Below are 11,683 nucleotides of genomic sequence, written 5' to 3'. Positions count from 1 at the left end.
AATATGAGCAGTTTGCAATAAAAGGTTTGGAAGTGTCTGAAAATGGAGGAAAAAAAGTGTGTGAAAATCATCATACTTGAGGAAAATGTCAATCTAAGTTGTTGCTTGCTTTGTCACTTCAGGGATTTTTTTTGTATTGCTATAGCACTGGACGTTTAAATGCTAGATAAACAAAATACAATTTGCTTTACAATGGAGAATGACTCCTCTATCCATTTGCAATAATAAAAGTGTGTAGCTTTGTGCTAAAATGGCCAATTTAAATTGGATTCCAAAGCTATAGTTTAGTCATCAACTTGCAGTTCATAGTAACATGGGCCTGAATATCTAAAATAATTTCCAGTGGTACATAAATGACTTTATGGCATTTGGAAATGTGTGCAGGAATGGCTCCCAAGCCAGCAGAAGTTAACGAAAATAAAATCTAAAAAAAAAAAAAAATAAAAAGAGGACAGTTCATATGTTTTCATTGCAGCCTTAATTCATTGTTATACCTATTAAACCATGCACTATTCTTATGCAATTGGAGTTTCATCATCTGTGTTATGCCACCACACACTTCTAGGCTACTTTATCCTCTTTACATACAGGTTCCATCTGCATGGCACAGCAGGCCCCTGGGAGCTGGAACAGCACATCTTGGCCATAAACTGAAAACAAGCAGATCCAGAACAGCACAGCTGCCTCCTCTCTCACCCTCTGGCCTGGGTCTCTCTGGAGGTCTGGAGCCAAGGGATGGTGCTGGGGTGATCTCAGCAGTGCCCAAATCAGTCCCCAGCTGTCCTGTGTTTAGGGCAGGACCTGGGCATTTCATAGCCATGCTTTTCATCCTCAGATCCTGCTGACCCAGTCTGAGATGTTATCAGGGGTGATGCAAGGCTTTTAAGCTCTGCTTTCAGGGGGCTGGAGGGAGTTGAACTATTCCTGCTGCCTACGTATTATTTCCTAGTATTTCCATCGATTTTTCCATGGGCTGGTTGAGGAGGGGAAGTCTCTGAGGACAGTCTCACTATTTTCGTTTTCGTGGGAAGTGTGAATTTTACTTTTGGCACACAGATCCTAATTCTGAAAACTGATGCACTCACTTTTGGGATTGGGCCATCTGTTTACACTCAGAAAGGTAATGGATGTTAAACTCATCTGTGATCTTTTCTCAGAAGCTGCTTGGTTTCCCCAGATCTGCATCTCCTCTCTCTCCTCCCCAGCCTTGGAGGTGAGTGATGGTTCCTCTGAGACACATCACCGTTACCTGCTCCTTTCACTTACTGACAAAATACTGTTGTTTAAAGAAATTCCAGGTGATTTTGATGTAAAGCTTAAAGAAATGAAAGGTCTGAAGCACTGTTTTATTAAATAAACAGTGGGTGAGCAAACATTTTCCTATAGTCATCTCAGGGCAGGGAGAAGGCTGCAGCCCATGAGCAACCCTGTGTCCAGCTGTCCTCTACCCTTTGCCTAAGGGATTTTCACATCCTCTCCCTTCTCACACAACCTGATGAATATCTGCTGCTTGACTAAAATTTGGGTACTCCAGATGTGTGATGGGTAAGACCACAGTTATTTTAAGAAGCATCAATGTACTTCAAAGCATGTAGCAGAGAGCTCCTTGTCTGTGTTATCACCTGTCCAAAAGCCTTGCCCAAAATTCCTGAGAACATTTGGGGTATAAGCACACCTCCATTTAAACCAACTAGCAGCTGATGCCCTGTCCAGCAAAAGAGGGTTGGAATGGTCAGACAACCTTCCCATATCTTCTTACAGGGTGCAAACTGTCTCAGTCAAAAAGTTGGGCTCCAGTGGCCAAACTCAACAACACTGCTGTTTGTTTAAGACAGAAAAAAGTTCCAAGGCCTTAGCTAGGGAATACATGGAAATATTTGCATTGAGCATCGCTGTGAGTAGTCTAGAAAGCACCTGCTGCAACATTCTGTAAAATATATTTTGAGACTGAAAGGCCAAATGGGCTAGAGATGCTAATCAGCTAAACCCATCAATATCTGTTGTCTGAGCATGGACAAGAGAACAGTATCTTGGATAGAGCACAAACTGACAGACAATATTATTGTCAAGCAGAGAAACTATCAGGTCATACTTTAATTCTTCTCAGCTGTCCAGGGAGTTTAGTTAATCTCCAGTGCAAAGGGAGGATTCACAGATATATCTAGCCAAGGCAGAATAGATGTTGTAAAGACATTTTTAATGGCATGTTGTTAAGATTTTGTCATGCCCACATGTGGGCTTGGAAATGGGGAAGGTGCAACCATTCTTTTGCCATAGCAAAGAACATACACCCTTTTTTAGCATAGCTTGTGATCTGCAATACATAATCTTTACTGCAAGTAGCACCCTGAAGATTACTGGTTTTATCTATTTCTTGGTCAATTTGAACTCTCTTTTCATAGCATGTGAACATACCTATATGCACTTTTGCACACATCATCCAAGAGTGTTTATGAAGTGCAGACCTCCTCTCTTGTTACTCTGATTTGGGCTTTTCATTTTACCCCCATGGAAACAATATCAGGTGTAGCAAACCCCACAGTTCTAAAGGTGCTGTGTTAGCATTTTTTAATTAAAAAAATTCCAAAGGACAGACATTGCTGGGTATTTCCTTGCTAAACTTGTTTAGGTTTGCATGTTTGCTGAAGCCTTTTATAAAGCATTAAAGGTAGGATGGGCAAGCTGCTGCCACTGCTCCTCAAATCACATTTGTTGCAGCACTTTTAACTCAAAAGCACAGTTACCACTGTTACTGATACTTAACCTTGGAAGTGATTAGCCAAAAATTCAAGTCAAAAACCTATACATATCAAAGAAACAGGTTAGCCCATCTCACAGTCAGTTGCTCAATTATCACAGTTTCTTCTCTGTTAAAATTAAATTTAAAAAAATCAACCCATATTTGCAATGATTTTCTCTGTGACAAGTCATTGTGTTTGGCATAAATTGCTTTGCTCACATCTCTGAAAATTCACAGATCTCAAGAATTAACATGCTAACAAAAAAAAAAAAATTAAAAATTCAGTACATACAGGCAGCACCTCTGTGGGGAAGGCAAGTCCAAAAAAAGCCATGTGTATTTGAGGAGGACTCCCAGACATAAGCATGAGCAGTGTTGAAGCTGGGTGGGACAGCGTTGTCTCTGCTTCTTCATTTGTAAATACATCTGATGTACAGAGGAGAAATAAGTCCACATCTGACAGTCCCATTGTGCTGGCTTCTTTCTCGAGTCATTGTGCTTGAGGAAGAAGAAAGCACAGAAAACATTGTTGACAGCACTGTTGCATAATACTGAAAATGCTGTTCCACGCTTTTCTGTAATCACTTTTGCCTTTAAACATGTGCTTTAGCTATAAATTATCACTCTGACCACAAGCACTTCCTTCATAAACTCACTGAAAAGCAAATTAACCTTTTCTCTCTAGAATGAGCTCTCTTATTAATATGAAAATCAATTCAGTCCTTTTTGCTTTCCTTACCCCAGCCTGTTTGCCCTTCCCAGGCTGAATAGTGATTGTCTAGTTAGTCACTTAAGCAGCATTCATTTTAAGAACCAATTAAAAACAATCCAACCCAATAATACAGTAAGTGATGTTCTGGAAAGCTTTTCATTACCGCATCTGTGGTTTCTAATTGAAAAACAGAGTGTCTGATTATTGCCCTGATTCTTCCATCCTGACCTTGGCCAGCTCCACAGGTGGTGAACAGCAGTGCAGTTTAGCACATCAGCACAGATTGATGGCAGCCCATGTCACCCACACCCTTTTCACCTGGCTGCAGATCCAACACGTTCCTGGGCATACCTTTGAGCTCCTTTGTCCATTGGATGACTTTATCAGCATCAACATTTCCTTTTCAGGTTGTAAATGTTACAATTTAGCACCTGCTCTGAAGAGGTATGCATAGAATCCTACAGAAACGTGTGGGCTTTCCATTACCGAAGGAAAAATTCGTTCAAAGAACAGAAGTCCACCAAGATCAAAGGGACAAAATCTGCATGCAGTGAAGACAGAGCTGCAATAGAATCCAAGGGCTGGATGGGAATGGGCACAAGGCAATGGGAAAGGATACACAGGGTTTTCCTTTGTTCTCACTTTCTTACAGTCACAGCAGATGCTAAGGAGTATTTCTCTTCTGCTTGTCAGGCTATCATCTCTTTCACCAAGAGCCAAATAGGGTGAGTAGAAAGACATTTCTTCTTTCTATGCTCTCTTTTTTCCTCCTAGGCTTTGGCTTTCCTATCCCCACCACCATCAATTTATTCCCCTTTTGCAGGGAAAAATGCAGAGCAAGATGCAGCCATATCCAATTTCACTAAAGAATGGGCTCTAAAAAGTTAATGCATTCACACTTCTGATAGCAGCAAAATAATTAAATCTGCAGTAAAACACTGACTCATGTGGTACCTAAGCAAAATGTCAAATTTCATGGTGGCACAGCATCACTTCTGTCCCCAGGCTCTCAGGAGTGTTGTTTTAAACTCTTTGATGACTCTAAGGAGATTAAAAGCATATGTTTTTAGGATGCTTTCAGAAACATATAAAAGACAATAAGAAAGAAAGCTGAGATTCTGTGGCAAAGGCTGAAGGTTCCTGCAGTGAGAAGTGCTGAGGAGAGCTCTGTCACACAACTCCTGCCTACATGCAAGCTAAAGAACACGATCCAAACCCACATCCAAACCCCCTGGAGCACCACCACTGATTAGCATCCTAATTCTGGACCTGCCCAAACACCACGGGCAACTTTCTCAAGTCTCTGCAGGTATTTGAAGAATTGCTACATTTCTCAATGGCTCAAAGCAAAGCTCATGTCAGCTGGGACTTAGAAACAAAAACTTCCTTCAAATGAGGACTGATCCGTGGGTTTTTGGAGGGCAGGTAGAGGATTCAGAGGCAGCAGGTGGTTTTCCTTTAAAAGATGGCCAAAGGAGGAGGTTTGCCCCCTTTTCTCACAGCAGCCTTGGGGTGTCACCCAGCAGACAAGAAAATGAGAGCTGCTCCCAGGACTGGTGCAGTATTTTCTGTGCTTAGGAATAAGCCAGCATTGGATAAACATCCTTGGAAATGAGGAATGAAGGACCTTCTCTTTCTTTTCTGTCCCACTGCACCTTGGGTTAATTTGAGAGAAATGCAGTGCATTCACTTTCTGTCTGTGGCCCAGCAAATATTTAACTATTTCTCACTAAGGGAAACATGAGATCTCTTCCACTTCCCTGAAAATAATTGCCACATTGCAAACCCTGCAAAATCTTGCACACTGCAAAAACTGAAAAAAAGGGAATTGTGAGAGCTCTCCCAATTCCTAAGGGATAATTGAAGACCCCAGTGCACACATGGGCTCACACTGGCTGCTGTCACAAGTTTTTGCTGCCAAGGACATGAAACTCTTGTAAGGAGAATCAAGCATGCATGTAGGTCTGGATCAATTGACTTGGTATTTGGGAAAAGGAGAGGAAATCGGGGCACAGAATGGAAAGTTAACAGAGAGGCAGGGGAGGTAAAAGATAAGGATGTTTTCCTGCCATTGGGCACCCACATGCTGCAGAATTTTGGGCACAAATGCTACTAAAAATGTCCTTTTTATTATAGTTGTCTCCTGAAAAAAAATATATCAGCCATTCAATTCACTGCTCCGAAATTATTCTTTACCTTTTTGCCAATGCATACATTTGTGAAGGGAACACATAATACTTTCCAGAAGTATAATGTTGGTATCTGTAAATATATTTCTGACCTCTTTATCTTCTTCTTCTACCACTTGTCATGAGCCCCAGGCCAGTGTTGCTCTAACAGCTGTATTGAGCAGTACAAGCTGAGCTGGAGCTTTGAGGTATTTTTGTGTCTGTTCACTTGTTAAACGTGTGCTCTGCTTTTCTAATGTTGTTAAACTGAACTTCCTGGATTAACAGTTAATATAGGTCAAAATTTGTCCTTAAGGGACAGGCCAGACTCAGTCTGCTATTTCCCTCAGCTGCAAGGCTAGGCTGTGTTTTTCTCCTCATGTAATTTTGTGATGTTGCTGGGTACTTCCCAGTCATTTCAAGCACTGGTGTTTTTTCTAAAATCATCTTTCTATAAACCTCCTTTTTAATAAGCTACTGCTTCATTTCTAACTTTTTTTTTATGATGATTGAGACCTACTTTATTAAGGAATGCCTACATATTTTCTTTGCCCTCATAAATAGAGAGATCTCCTCAAAGCTTTCAAAGTACTTAGCTGCCCTGCATAGTGTGGTGAAGAGGGTGAAATAGAATATATTATGAAATGTCATAGCCATTTTAAACTGGATGAGCAATTAGTGAACTAATAATAAGGTTGCAGCACTGTTTCTTCAGAAACCTTTAATTTTGACATCAATAGGCATCATCCATGTCTCAGCTTGAAACAACAACTTTATAGCTTTGGTTGGTCCTGATGATAGCAGTGCTTAGCTAACAAAATAAAGGCACCTATGACACTGTTAATGGAATGATTAAAGCTGCAGATGAAAATGCATGGGAAAAGAAATGTATGGTTTGCTAATCTGCTTTGTACTTTTGGAGTGTCTCCTATGGGAGACTGTGAGGTTCTAGGCCTGGTTACACAAATACAGAACGACTGCCAGATCCACTCTAGCCATGTTGGTGTCCCTGGGCTCCCTCTGTAATCAGAGAAGAGACAGGAGCCTCGTGTTGCCACTCAGAATTGCCCTGTCTCATTAGGCAGAATTAGCTTTGGTGAATTAACCCTTCTGCCTCCTGTCATATCTGTTCTCTGGACAGCTTAAAGTTATTACAGCTCATCCTCACTGCTCCAGTTCCTGATAGTTGAAACTGAAAAGCTGTTTTGTATTTTGCACTAATACAGTCTCATGCATAGAACTTCCTTGCTGTTTTTTGAAATAAAGAGGAAGGGGACTTTGCACAAGTTTAATGTCAGTTTAGCTCTGTAGGCCTTACTACAGGATCCATCATTAAAATTAAGCATGTACTTAATTGGTTTCCCGAACACAGATGGATTTAAGCACATGCTTAAATGCCTTGCTCACTTGAGGTCCTAATGGACCATGCAAATTTAAAAGTTCACTTCTCATTGAGATAAATGGAGTGGATAATCATAAATTTATCAGAACAGAAGCTGCTACTCACTGTGTATCTTGGCAGCATCTTGCAGTATTGTCCTCTTCCTCTGCTGGGATATCTAGAACTTGCTGAAATAGAAAAGCAGCAACAGGATAAGAACTAGTTTTTCTCACTCAGAACAGACCACCAGTAAAGTGTTTGATGGTAAGATATCTGTTCATCTGCCACAGAGAAAAATAAATATTTTTCCATGAAACCAAATAAAAAAATTAGTGGGAATTAGGTGGAAACAAAAACCCCAAGGAAACAGAAAGGATACTTATGACTGAAAAATCCACCAGCTACTTCATGGCTTTGCACTGTCTTTCCTGGTAAATTTTTTTCAGCTGGACAAGTGCTGTTGCAATGGTTAGCACTGAATACTCTGCCCAGCAATCCAGCAGGTTCTTCCCTGAGAAGCAGCCTGGCAAAGACCAGTGAGATCCAGATTTGTGTCTGTTTCTAATAGTTGATGGTATTTTCTTCTATTTTATGAGGACTGAACCCATGTTTCCTCAGTAAGAAATCAGTATTTTCTGAGAGGAGTTGATCTGTCTTGAAATAGACAAAGAGTGGGAAATAGTACAAAATTTTCTGGAAGGGAAACAGACAAAAATAATGTATCCATAGAAATACCAGATTTCAAATGCCATTCCTTAGGAAACCAAAGTATGAGGTTTCATTAAATTTAATTGTGGTGGACAAGTGCTGAATAATCCAGTGATAAGCTCTGGGCATGTGCTACTTTTTAAAGTAAAGTGTACAGAATAGTCTTAACATTTGTTGCCTTTGCTTATACAAGGCTCAGCATCTACCAGCTTTTTTTTATTTCTTTATATGTTACAATTTCTAGGTTTGTTTTGAGCCATATTGGATCATGGAATTAAAAATTCTGGTAGCTAAAATAGCAAGAAACACTGTCTAGAAAGGTGACAACCAGGAAATTTCACATCTTGTCCATTATGATACATTTCACCAAGCTATAACCATTTTATTATCACTGTCATTTTACCAAAGACCATGAAACAAAGTATTTATATGAATTGCAGAATTACTTTGGGAGTAAAATTCATGTTTTACAGTAAAAGCATACAGCAGATAAATCTGTTTCATTTCTTAAGAAAGGTGAAAAGATGTTATGCAAGTACCTGCTGTCATGTTGTTTTTAGGACAGAATTGCTGTGGCCATAAACTTTGCAGTGACTTTGCAAGGTGTCAGGACTTGCTCTGTCTGAACTTCTCTTGACCTGCCTGCAGTCTTTTTTCAGTTAATTTGGTTGTGGCAGCAATTTCTCTAACTTTTTAAGACTTTCTGGCTGATTTGCTATACTTTTGTTTATCTTTTGGTGGTACTACCATGGTTTTAACAGTAAATATGGGTAAATATGGGCCTGGCAGGATGAGAGAGACACAGGGTTGGTTCAGTGTGGAGAGTTACAAACTTGGGATGAGGAAATATGGAACACAGACTTGGCACCAAAGGCTCCACAGCTAAAGAAATGCAGACCTGGAGCTGGACTACTCTGTTTTTTCAGGATAAACAAGCAAACAAAGAAATAGTATCTAGCACATGCACATCCACCATAAAAAATTGCTGTAACTCAGAGGTGCAGATCAGTGACAAAGCCTGGCTGTAAAGACATGTTAGCAGCCATGTAAAAGTGACCCCAACTGAATCCAAGGCAGAGAAAGAGGAAAACTTCAAAGTGAATGTCCCTGGCAAAGGACTTGGGATGCTGACAACTTGCTGGGGACACTGTCACCATGAGAAAGAAATTCCCAACCCAAGGGGCAAGAGGAACACCAGAAGGGTGAGCATAACATCATGAAAAGAGTTAGAAATTAAATGCATGCGTAAAAATTTAACTGCATTACACTTTTTATTACTGAACATTTTCTGCAAAGACTTATTCTTTCTCTTTCCATAACAATTATGTGTGGAATAATAATGATCCTTGAATGAGACTCTTAGGATTTCAATTGTACTAATGATAAATTTTGACTTCATGTATAAGGTACACTTCCTCTTTACCTGCAAACAAGATTTTAACTCCCAAAGGAAGAAAGTTTGAAATTGTTCAGCTCTCTTATAGCACTTTTATATAGTGAAATTGTTCCCACTTTTATAGCAGAAAACAGTATACCAAGATCCATTGGTCAGAACTTCATGTGATGAAATAATGAAATTATTTTTGTTATCTGCTGCCAGCAATAATAAACACATTTCAAAAAAAGCAAACTGTGCAAAACAGAAAAATGGTCTTAATAGGGAAATGTTAAACAGGAATGTGCACACTGTAGGAGTTTGTTTTGCCTTTGTCCTTTTGCCAATGGCAAGCTTTAGGCAAGAGGGAAATAATGCATTACTGTAGCTCACGGAAATAGTCTGCCCTCCCTTCTACATTTGCTAGGGTGGTGTTGTTGCTGCCTGCTCTGTCAGGATCCCTGTTTGTGCTCCCACCAGCTCTTCAAAAGAAGCAGCTCTTGCTCAGCTCATGGAGGTTTTCCATCAGGAGAGCAGAGCTGGATAAACTCCACGCTTCTTAACACTCCAGCTTAGCAAAAACATGCTCTGTGCAATCCTCGCTGAATGACCTTGGCTTTTCAGGGGCTGGAAAGGCTGTATATAAAATGAATTTTTACTGCCAAAATGGATCTTATTATTTGGAGTGGTTTAGGCTACATTTGTACAAAGCAGCACGTAACTGTTCTTTGGAGAGCCACGGCGAGGTTTTATAGGAACATGGAATGGAAGCAAAGAGGTCGCATTAATTTATGCTTTCATAATGTTGGGATTGTAAGGAAATATATTTTAAATAAGAATTGACATTGGAGACCTCCATGATAACAGCTTATATTGAAGGAAATCATTCTTATACAATATGTTTCTCAAGGCTCATAAAAGATAGCAATAACAAACACCATTATGCAGTATCTGGGAAATTCTATTTACTTAAAATGCTTTCTGCTTTTATTATTATTCAGGCTCGTTTCTTCAGTGGAAGTTCTGATTGAAGCTTGAGCAATGTGTATGATCTCATTACAACAGGGCTGCCTTAGAAAATCTGATACTGATAGCTCCAACAATGGCACCTCTCACTTATTATCTGTCACTAGGCCACAACAAGAGCCCTGCAAATTTCCTGCCGTCAGATTCTGGCAGGTGGCTGGAAACCAATATAATATAATATTCCACATACACCCTGTTGCACTCGAGGGGAAAAAAATGCCTGTTCAATATCCTGACTGTGGCTGGTTTGGAGCACAGGCTGCCCCACAGCAGTGCTGGGTCACTGGCAGGTTTCTGCTCTGCTGGGGATGTACAAAATGTCACCATGTAATATGGACACACATCAACAGGAATCTTCTCACTGCACACCTTCAGGTTACTCACAGACAGCTTTTAGGGCTGTCAGTCACTGATTTCTAGCAAGCAATTCCTTGTCTCCTCATCATCAATTTTCTACTGCATGTACATACCCAGGGCAGCTCGATTTTATCTTTGAGATGTCCAAGAGGCTAGGCAGGGTCACTTAGCTCAAAATCTGCATATAAGTACATATCTGCTGGCAGATTTTAGAGAGAGAAAAGGAGGAAAAGTTTCCTCTCTTTGTCCCTGTGCAGCTCTACTAAAGTAATTCAATGTTATTCCTTAGTTATCCTCTACTTTTGTGGTGTTTGTCAGTACTGACAACAATTGATGTTTGGGGTAACTACTCACAAGTCCTGCACCTGTACAGCCTTGAAATAAAAAGCAAACCCTTCTCATCAACCCAAATTTAATAGTGTTGTGGCCTTTTAAATTGGGATTTATTAGAGGAAAAAACATTCCAAACACCTCACACACAGTAAAACAAGATAGCAGTCTAAGCAGGAAAAATTCAGAACATAAAAAGTGAGAAATAAAACATATGGAAAGCTGGAAAACAAATAATCCTCTTGAGAAGGATGGGTCCTTTTCTCCAGTCTTTCTTTCAAATTTTTTCCAACCTTCAGTGTTCTGGTGATTGAGATAAAGTGTTCTCTCCCCTGACTTCTCTTTGGAGTCTTTCAGGCCACTTTCTCTCATTTCTGAGTCTTGCCATAGGTCTGCCCTTCACTGCAGCTAGCCTCTTTCTCCCTTCAGAAGTGCTGCAGTACCCATTCCTTCAGACTTTTCCCTGTTTTCCCTGCCTGTCCCTCCAGAGGAATTGGGAGTCTGGCTTATTTAGATGCTCAAATGGATGGTGTAATTCCCCTTCCTCCCTTATTTCCAGGGTGCTCATCTTCAAACCACAGCACAATCACCAGCACCAGCCTTCCTCCCTGCTCTCCCTCTTTGCAACACTCCTGTAATTATATCCCATTATATAAATTCTGTATATCATGGTTCAAATGCCTGCTGAGGAACTATAGTCACATTCACCAGCCTGGCCTGCTCTAAAATCTGTTTGTGGCACAAACCCCTGGCTGAAGTGGGTACATTGTCTCCTCCCCTTCTCCTTTATTACCTTTTTCTGATTCCATAACGTGGGGTTTTTCTGACTCGTTTACTGATAAATCTTGATGGAAGCCTCACGGTGGCCATTTTGAAGACATCTTCT

The 11,683-nt window shown here is 40.4% G+C and overlaps 1 long non-coding RNA gene across 1 annotated transcript; it reads right to left on the bottom strand.

Annotated features, from left to right (window-relative positions):
- Positions 1 to 2,903: 2,903 nt before the first annotated feature.
- LOC146445521 (uncharacterized) lies at positions 2,904 to 11,683 on the bottom strand. The gene is made up of 3 exons (XR_014852550.1): positions 11,591 to 11,683; positions 7,128 to 7,189; positions 2,904 to 3,238 (listed from the first exon to the last, which is right to left on the bottom strand). It is a non-coding gene; the product is annotated as an uncharacterized LOC146445521 (long non-coding RNA).

This window comes from Lichenostomus cassidix, chromosome 1 (genome assembly GCF_008360975.1).
Source record: "Lichenostomus cassidix isolate B80296 chromosome 1, HeHo_3.0, whole genome shotgun sequence".
Taxonomy (NCBI): Eukaryota; Metazoa; Chordata; class Aves; order Passeriformes; family Meliphagidae; genus Lichenostomus; species Lichenostomus cassidix.
Note: the sequence above shows the minus strand (reverse complement) of the source record. Positions and strands in the feature narration are given on the sequence as shown.